Below are 11,164 nucleotides of genomic sequence, written 5' to 3' on the forward strand. Positions count from 1 at the left end.
CAAAAACGTGACCGATACAAAGCAGAAAAAAATCAGTTCAATTATTATGTTCTTGTGTTGTCCTGTGTCATGACTGCCGAAAGAAAGGAATAGAGTTCTGCGCCTCAAAACACTTTAAACCCCATCACATTATCATGTGTCTGTCCCAAGTCAGGAACTTCTAATTCAGTGGTTGTCAATTGTTGCTGTATGTCATATTAAATATGTTTTAAATTGTTTTTCTGCTCATTAACCAGAGCGATAATTTTCATATACATCATATGAAGGCGATGCTGGAATGTTAGTACATAGAAATAGAAAGTTCACAATTAGGAAGCTAAAATCATCTCTTTTGTCAATATGTTTTCTTTCATCCGACCCTCATTGTCAGTTTATATATAGGCCAAGATATGACGCAGACTTAACTGCATCTTTTGTATCTTTTGTATCTTTTATACCATAATGAATATGAATGTTTATTAGGGCCCCGCCGACGGCGGGTCGCCCTATAGTGATCAGTCTGTCCGTCCGTAACACTTTCGTGTCCGCTCCATATCTAGAGAACCGTTATGATTTCATACTTAATACTTAACATGATTATTAACCAACACCAGAGGGTGTGTCATGTTGTATGTACAACTTCCTAGGTCAAAGGTCAAGGTCAAAAACTTTGGTTTCAGTTGACAACCCTGTGTCCTGTGGTCAGAGATGGGTCCGACTACTTTCAATGTAATTGATTAAATTACAATTACTTTGTCATTTGTACGATTAAATTAAATTAATTATTACATCATTTCTGAAAGTGTCTGATTGAATTAATGATTACGTTTGCAAAGTAATCATGATTACATCTGATTACAATGAATTTAAAAAAAAAAACACATTTTGAATGATATGAATGAATTAACATATACAACTAAAGCACTTTTTAGAAAGAATTTGTTTTATATATTAGAAAATGATAACTTCAAACTTCATCTATTTAATAAACCACAAAAGTTCACAACATACATTGTACATACATGAACATTGTGTCACTGGTTATGACCCATTACACTTTATCGTCATTGATCTCTAAATTATTTTGACTTCAATTGAATATGGCATTATAAAGAGTTTGCTGTTTGTCTTCTGACCTCTTTGAGACTTTGTATGTATTTCAAGGTGCAGTTTATGGAAGTTAAAATATTGATGAAATAAAGTTGCCAGTTAAAAACTATATAAAATTTTAATAGAATTGTTTAATCAAATTGTAAACAAAATACAAGTCCTATAAATCATTGCATTTTACATGTCCAGTTTAAAAATTTTACAAAAATTTGCTTATCTTGAACAAGATATTTGTCCAACTTTTAATTTAGTTTGTGCTAATTAGATAAATTTTCACATGTCTGATTAATCTTTTATCATATACATTGTCCTACAGCTATACTCAATTGGAAATTGCAATAAAAACAAACCTTAATTGGTTCCCTACCTGTCAATTAAAAGTTGACAAAAATCACAATATTAACAAAAGATCATAATTCAGGATTAAAGAAAAGTATAATATTACTTGAATATAACAGTTATTATCAAATATATGTATGTACATCTTTAAATTGTGAATATAATTTATTATTATGTACAATATCTTTTACTAAGGCCAGTACAATATATTTTACTAATTGTATTATATGTCTCTTCTTAGACTATAAATGATGACTTTTCAATACTGTTACAGTTTATTTTTTTACTGAAGTATACAAATCAATTAACATGCTCTATAAAGTAAACCAAACTATCTTAACATGTAAATATTTATTAAATAAAAATAACAAAATTGTTCATTTATTGACCATAAACACAGTTTAAGATTTTTTTCATTGTAATCAGAATGTAATCAAAAAGTAATCAGGATTACAGGGTATTTTGAAAAGTAATTGATTAAATTAAATTACATGTAATCAGATTTTTGGCTGATTAATGATTACAATGATTACTTTAAAAATTGTAATCAATTACAGCTGATTAACGATTACAATTACAATTACCCCAAGTCTGCCTGTGGTGAAGATCGTGTCCGCTCCATATCTAGATAACCATTATGATTTCAAAGTTTATACTTGACATCCATTTTAACAACCACCAGAGGGTGTGTCATGATGTATGTACAACTTCCTAGGTCAAAGGTCAAGGTCAAAAACTTTGGTTTCGAGTTGACAATCCTGTGTTATGTGGTGAAGATCGTGTCCGCTCCATATCTAGATAATCGTTATGATTTCAAAGTATATACTTGTCATACATTTTAACCACCACCAGAGGGCGTGTCATGATGTATGTACAACTTTCTAGGTCAAAGGTCAACGTCAAAAAAACTTTGGTTTCAGTTGACAACCCTGTGTCCTGTGGTGAAGATTGTGTCCGCTCTATATCTTGAGAACCGTTATGATTTCAAATATTATACTTGACATCCATTTTAACCAACACCAGAGGGTGTGTCATGATGTATGTACCACTTCCTAGGTCAAAGGTCTGTCTGTCTGTTGGTCTGTCCATCGCTAACAAATTTGATCCACATTATATTTTGAGAGGACAGCTGTTATTATTTCATACTTTATACCTGACAAACATTTTCAACTTAACATATATATTAACCAACACAAGAGAATGTGTCATAATGTATGCATCCTAGGTCTAAGATCAGTCTGTCGGTCTGTCCATCCGTTCGTTGTTCTTAACAAATTGTGTCCGCTCTACCTCTCGAGAACCATTAATATTTCATACTTTATACTTGGTGGGTCATAATATATTGAAGGCATAATTCTAAAAATATGTGACAAATATCAATTGGGCAGCACCTTTAAACATATTGTTCAAACATCAATCCATATATCCAGAAGTCACCTTAGAGTAGTAAACAATGAGTTCACATCATGCAGTCATATCACTATTATACTATGAAAGTAAGATGAGAATATTTATCAGTTTTAACTTAAAATCTTAGATCAAAATCACACATGAGACTATGTAATAACTTCAAATAATGCTTCATATCAGATTATCCATACAACTTATTTACCCCACGTTATTGACAGCGGGGCCCACAGAGATGGCTCCCATCTCAATGATATCTAGTTCGTGTCGGTAAGGTCACTAGCGGTAATACATAAAATTGAGAATAGAAATGGGGAATGTGGCAAAGAGACAACAACCCGACCATAGAGCAGACAACATCCGAATGCCACCAATAGGTCTTCAATGCAGCGTGACACTCCTGCACCAAGAGGCATCCTACAGCTACCCCCTAAACAAATATGCATACTAGTTCAATCATACTAAACTCCGAATTATACATTAAGAAACTAAAATTAAAAATCATGCAAGACTAACAAAGGCTAGAGGCTCATGATTTGGGACAGGCGCAAAAATGCGGCGGGGTTAAACAATCCTCCCCCTTTACCTCTAACCAATGTAGAACAACACAAACGTGAAACAGTACACACAGCAAAACTCAGTTTAAGAGAAGTGTATCTATGTCCAGTTTATTTGCTAGGATTACTTTATTTTAATAATCGTGAAACAAGAGGTCCTAGATTGACCTGCATAAACATTAGTTGCTGCATCAGTTTGTACCCAAACAAAATCATTGACGTTCAAGCCAACAACCCCAACAAACGTAGCTGAATTGTGAGCCGAATTGTCATAACTATGTGCCCTCCCTATTACGTTATTGTTTTTTAATATGGCAAAATATGCAGATGGATATGCCCAAATCCAAGCAGACACAAGATAAAGTCCCTCTTCTTCACATTTAAACTTTCCAGTATTCTGAAAGGTCTGCAGATTATGTATGTTGTATGAAGTTGAAACATCATGAAATTTCAGTATGCTGTCCCTTGCATGATCTCCAGTACTAGTACTATCCATACACGCCGTAAGACCAACTAAAACAAACCCACAAAAACAAATATCAATTAAACTACTCAACAAACAAAATAGATATACAAATAATGAAAAGATAAGTAAAAGGAAACAAACACACACAAGTTCTTGAACGGTTGATAAGTTAATAAAATAAACAGAACGCCAGTTGGATAAAAAAAAACAATTGTTTTTCTATAAAAGACGTTAATGAAGAAAAGCCACATGTTTCAACTAAAATATTAACTTTTTATACAGCTGCTGAATCAATATGAACATACTAAATGTTACCCTGTATCTACATTTGACATCAAAGTTGTTGAATATGCTCATGCTTTGTGTGTCAATAATGAAGAACTTCGAATGATCATTGTTTGCAAAACCTTGAAAATTCTAATCAAAAGGGATTACCATTTCAATGTGTGACCGTACACAGTCCTTGCGATGAGAGGAGTAACCCCTCTTGAAAAAAATGGAAAGCCTTACAATCAAAGTTTTATTTCAATGTTCACTTTGAAATTTTGTGCACTAGGAGAGATTTCCACAGACGAGATTGACTTCACCAGTGTATATGAAGACAGTGAAAACCTCTTAGAGTATCCATTTACAACTGATTTTTATACAACTGTCGAAGAATAGACAGAAAATCAGACTAACATTGGGTTGTTATTTTGTCGCAAAGGCAAGCATACCACATCTCATTATCCAAACTCCCCGGCAGTTCCAGCTACTATCCGCATACTACTTAAGAAATAATTGATGCAAGCTATACTTAATTGTAGTTTTAACATGGGTAGGCGTTATATTCGTGATTATTTTTGCCCGAGCGATAGTGAGGGCCAAAGTAATACGAATATAATGCCTACCCATGTTAAAACTACAATAAAGTATAGCTTACATCAATTAGTTCGATTCTGAATAGGACAATTAAGGTAATTTCTATGTCCGATAAGTATAAGTGTAAAAGCGTTTGTGTAGGCTCTTCCATGAACCTCCCTTTGTTGTTTGTAAAGAAGCAAACGGCTGGCACTGTGATTTTTCAGAGGGAGGAGTTTGAACAGCCATCATGAATGGTTGTCGTTTAAAGGTCAAATATGTTAATTTCGGAATGCAACATATTACAGTCATAATAAATGAATTAATAACATCATGTGCCCCGTTTAAGCGTTTGAAGGTGTTTTGAAGTTAAGGAAATATATCAAGTGCATGATAATTTGATAAAATTCATTATTCTGAACAAGTCAATATACGCATGTGCAAACAAATTTTATTGGATTTAGAGCATGGGTTTGTTCACAAAGCGAAAGAAGCACGTCATATTAGAATCTACATAATTTATAGAGTAAAAGAAAATAGTTCCGGCACTAAAACGATCACTGTACGGAGTTTGCCCCTAATCTACATATTTTACACATATTTCACCGATTCATCAACAATTACCTGACAGTACATGTAGATTAACGATAGTCTCTTTTTCGTTTTGAATACTAATGATCAAATTCAACAAGAAAGCGTAACAGTACCAAGAGCAGACAAAATATTGGTAACTAAATAATACAATCGTTTCTCTCAGCACGATACTAGGGAAAAATAACTAAAAAGCGCTTACCCCCTTTTTTTCTGGTTATGTGCAATTTGCCGCTTTATTTGGTAACCAGAATATCTCAAACGGTAGTTATTGAAAATACGGATTTATTTTAAAACGAACTAAAAAGTAAAATCACAAAAATATCAAAATCCGATGGAAATTCAAACCGGAATGTTCCATTATCAAATAGCAAAATCAAAAGCTCATACACATCAAACGAATGTAAAAAGTCCTTTGCATTATGTGGTGATTGATTTTTGCTGTGCATGTACTGATTGTGTGTCATTCAACTCCATGATAATCCTTTCTTGTTTATTTTTTCAGTTTAGTTTACAGTACTTGCAACCTTAGGCGTTACTATTTCAGCGATCAGTCAGCGGTCATCGATCAGTCACCGATCAGTCAAGTTCGCGTCAAACTCACGTCAGCAATCCGTCAGACTTATAGTAAAAGTAATTGACTGATTGGACTGATCGGACGGATAGTACCGATCGACCTTGATGACGGATTGAACTTTAATACGTCACATGATAAACTAATACAAATTACGGAATCTTAGTTTCGTTTAATCTAATTAAAATGGCGACTCTTGAAAATCGAACGTTCAATTATACATTTTATTTATTAATTATTTATCAAAGTTTAATGAATTGAAATGAAAAGAAATGTACAGATAAAACCTAAATTAAAATATCATCATTAAAGAATGGTCTTTTTCGTTTTATTTAGGTTATATATTTTCAAAACCGACGAGTTCTAAAACGGTGTCTACATCGCGGTTTTTATTTTATCATTTTCCAAACATTCTCGGGAAAAACAAATTGAAAGAATCAGTTATTGAAAAATGTAGTCTATTTTTTTTCAATATTTTAAATTTTTGTATCCTTATCATCATAAAATTCTTAAAAAAAACTTATTATAATCACGGACTTTCTATATTCTCGTCACAATCGAAGCATTTAAAATAACAAATTACAAAGATAACTGCTGTATTTTTTAACAAAAAATAGAAATAATTTTAAACAATGCAAACAACATTACATTATATTTTTCTGATAGTCTTTTTTTTAATAAAAAAGATAACTACTTCTAAACAATAAAAAGTACATCATTACATCTCAATTCTAATTAGCAGACTTGTCTCAAGATGGTAAAATAACTGATTTCAAATAAAATAGTATCATCTTTAATAAAAAGAAGAATAATTTTGATTATTTTAAACAATGCGAACAAAATTTTAGTATGATTTCTTTGACATTACTTTAATTTTATGAAAAAAAACTATTCTAAGCTATAAAAAGTACAAAATTCCAATGGCGGTCAATAATTTTCAGTAAAATGAAAAAATATTTGCATTTTAGGGAACGCGTACAAAAATTTAATATTTTTTTCCTTAAAGTAAGCATGTTTTATGAAGAACAGCCAATCATGATGTACAAAAAGTACTGAAATCATGTGACGTTATTATTTGTATCAAAATAATTCAATAACTACATTCTTATTCCACAAAAACAAAAGTTTAAGTATTTTAATTTTCATTATATCTCAATTCTGATTAGAAGACTTGTCTCAAGATGGTAAAAATAACTGATTTCAAATAAAATAGTATCATTTTTGATAAAAAGAAGAATAATTTTGATTATTTTAAACAATGCGAACAAAATTTTAGTAGGATTTTTCTGATATTATTTTAATTTTATGATAAAAAACTATTCGCAACTATAAAAAGTACAAAAATCCAATGGCGGTCAATAATTTTCAGTAAAATGAAACAATATTTGGATTTTAGGAAACGCGTACAATAATTTTATATCTTTTTCCTAAAAGTAAGCATATTTTATGAAGAACAGCCAATCTTGATGTACAAAAAGTACTGAAATCATATGACGGTTAATAATTTGTATCAAAATAAATCAATAACTACATTCTTATTCCACAAAAATAAAAGTTTATGTATTTTAATTCTCAATATATCTGAATTCTGATTAGAAGACTTGTCTCAAGATGGTAAAAATAACTGATTTCAAATAAAATAGTATCATTTTTGATAAAAATAAGAATAAATTTGATTATTTTAAACAATGCGAACAAAATTTAAGTATGATTTTTCTGATATTCTTTCAATTTTATGAAAAAAAACTAGTCTAAACTATAAAAAGTACAAAATTCCAATGGCGGTCAATAATTTTCAGTAAAATGAAGAAATATTTGCATTTTAGGCAACGCGTACAAAAATTTAATATCTTTTTCCTTAAAGTAAAATTATTTGATGAAGAGCAGCCAATCATTATGTACAAAAAGTACTGAAATCATATGACAGTTAATATTATGCATCAAAATAAAAATAAAAGTTTAAGTATTTTTATTCTCATTATATCTGAATTCTGATTTGAAGACTTGTCTCAAGATGGTAAAAATAACTGATTTCAAATAAAATAGTATCATTTTTGATAAAAAGAAGAATAATTTTGATTATTTTAAACAATGGGAACAAAATTTTAGTAGGCTTTTTCTGGTATTCTTTTAATTTATGAGAAAAAACTATTCTTAAATATAAAAAGTACAAAAATCCAATGGCGGTCAATAAATTTCAGTAAAATGTAGAAATATTTGAATTTTAGGCAAGCGTACAAAAATTTTATATCTTTTTCCTGAAAGTAAGATTATTCTATGAAGAACAGCCAATCATGATGTACAAAAAGTAAAAATAAAATCATATGACGGTTAATAATTTAGCCTGTATATACAAAACATGCAGAATGCTGGAAAATCTAAGTATAAGATAAAATAAAACAACCAAACCATACTGTATGTTATTTCCCCATCTCACCCAAAGATAATTTCAAATATAATTTACGGTTTTGGTTAGAAAGAAATCCATTATAAGATGTACATGTGATACTTGTTCCAAATACACGTGATATTTGTTCCAAAAACACGTGACGAAAGCACAAAGAAAGAGTTTCACAAATCTCTTTACCACCATTGGCTCGATGCTGCTGCTGGTAGACTACTAAAGCATGATGGTACCGTCCAGTAGACAGTACTTCAGAACTGGCTAGATTGAAATAATACATTTTAACTGTAAATTTGTAAAAGAAAATATATTCACAAGAACAAATGCATCCTTCATCATTTAAAAAGGTTGCCCCTCTTAAAGTATGATGGTTCCGTCCAGTAGACAGTACTTCAGAATTGGCAAGAATGAAATAATACATTTTAACGGTAATTGTGTGGATAAAAAATCATTCACAAGAACGTACAATTGTATCCTTCATCTTAATTAAAATGTTGCCCCCCTGCTCTAAAGTCCTACCTAGAACACTGGTAGATTTTCCCGAATTTTTAATCATTTGAACTAGCTTTAAGAATCGCTTTAGTATTTAATATTTAGTAATGCACCCAAAAAGGTAATGAGATAATAGTTGTAGATCTGATGGGGTGCTCAATGGACTTTCTAACAAAAGAAACAATGCCTGTTTGTATTGTAGGACCTCTGATGATTTAAACAAATGCATAAAACCTAAATTGAAACTCCACACGCCTTTTCACATTCACACATGTACTAGATTTTTTTTTAATGATTTTTCAATAGGTATCTCAGATTTTTTTTTAACTGCATGTAGACCATTTTTCTACCCTGGGGTAGATCGGGGGTATATTAATATGGTCAACTAGACGTTTCCAGTCTGGTAGTAGTACCTTAAGTGAGAATATTTTAATTTGTCTTTGCAGAATAACACAGAAACGATCGATCAAAATGGGTACACAAGTTAACTTAAAGAGTTGTGCAATGAGTTTGAAATGACACAGTCTCTACACGTGCACTTGCAAATATTTTTTTACTCTTGGAGGGCCACAGAATAACTTTTTTCAAGGCAACAGTCCGGTTTTCTATTTTTCAGCATTTAAGCCTATACTAGTTACCTGAGTGATTCAATATGGTGCGTTCAATTTGTTCTCCTCATGATACTTAATGAAATATTTGCTACTGGATGTAAAGAAAAAAACAACTGAACCGTCGCTTCTTTTTTTCTCTTGGTATATCAGCTTAATTCTAGTTATTTGATGTGTTCCATTGAGACTTAGTCGTGTTTAGTTTAAACATATTTATTTATAGTGGATTGTGAAACAAGTCTTGCAACTTATATTAATCCCTCTCCACTTTGCGGGTGCGATTGCTGCCTTGTAGCGGCATTAGCCTGCTCTTTTTCGAAGTATACAAGGGGGACTTTTACGTGCAAGAGATATAGCTCTCTCTTAACACGGGTCAGCCAATTATCGTCCCCTTTCGACGGTCTATAATCGTTTCCTCAAGACCATACTCGCAAATGGTGTCAAGGGAGATCCGAAAATTCAGTACCTGAAATTTTATTCCAGCAACGGAAATAGAACCAGGAATCTTTGTGTTAGTAGTCCGATACACTAATCACTAGACCACGGCCCTCCAAACCGTGTTAATCTCTCTGATTTAATCCAAACATTATTACTTCTGCCAGACTGTATTTTATATAAGCTGGTGAATTTTGTTGATGGGTTAGTCTCTTGTTCTTATCTAATTTATTTATTTTTAATTATTTGTCAAAAATGTAGTTTTTATCACTTTTTTTCAAAATACATGTATTATTAAAGGCACAAGACTTGTTTTCACGCTACTTGTTATGCAAAATTGTCAGATTTTGTATATATTAAATCCAATGTATAGTATGTTATAAAAAGGAAACTACTACATAGAATTTTAAGATAAAATGTAAGAATATAGGTCTATAATAGCATGCTTTCAGATAAGCAAAAGAAAAAATGGGTTCATCGGACTTATTTTCTTGCTACATATCAAGATAGGTTAATTAGCAACACTTTCAATTGTAAAAATAATCTCGGGGACCCCTTATATGTAGCAAAGTTGAAGAAGAAAACAAAATTGAATGAACTCAAAATATTTGATTTTTTCTTTTTTTTTTCTTTAGAAAATACAGCCTTAAATATGATATAACATAATTGTTTAATTTCTATATTAATTTTACATGAAAAATTACATGCGGAGTATTCAGACGATATTCCCGCGTTTGTATTTCCTATCATGATTTTCTTGATAGAGGGTTGATACCCACAAGTAAGCTATCAAACCAAGAGTTCCTAATGGTGAAGTTGAAATCATTCCTTCGTAAATTTTACGGACGCAATCACGAGTTGGTTGACCTTATGGAACCGTTTCACAGATGATATCGGATATGTTCTTACGTCGTGACTACAATCCTCTTCCCTTTTCATGAATGTGACCTACCGAATAAGAATTTTATCGGGTTTGTAATAACATTATCAACACGACGGTGCCACATGTGGAGCAGGATCTGCTTACCCTTCATGAGCCCGTGAGATCACCCCTAGTTTTTGGTGGAGTTCGTGTAGCTCAGTCATCATGGTCATTAGTTTTCTATGTTGTTTCTTGTGAACTTTTATTTGTTTGTTTTACTTTCTTTTTAATTTTAAGCCACATAATGGCGTTGTCAGTTTTTTTTTTCGATTTATGAATTTGACTGTTCCTCTGGTATATTTCGCCCTTTTTTTTAATGTACACATGCATTTATTTACCTTTCAAAATTTGTGAATTTCATTAAAAATCTCGTTAAAGACACCCATGCAAGCCAACTTAAATATATTGATTTCTATACGCGTAAAATATTAAATGAGGAG

Source organism: Mytilus edulis, chromosome 13, assembly GCF_963676685.1.
Source record: "Mytilus edulis chromosome 13, xbMytEdul2.2, whole genome shotgun sequence".
In the NCBI taxonomy this organism is placed as follows: Eukaryota; Metazoa; Mollusca; class Bivalvia; order Mytilida; family Mytilidae; genus Mytilus; species Mytilus edulis.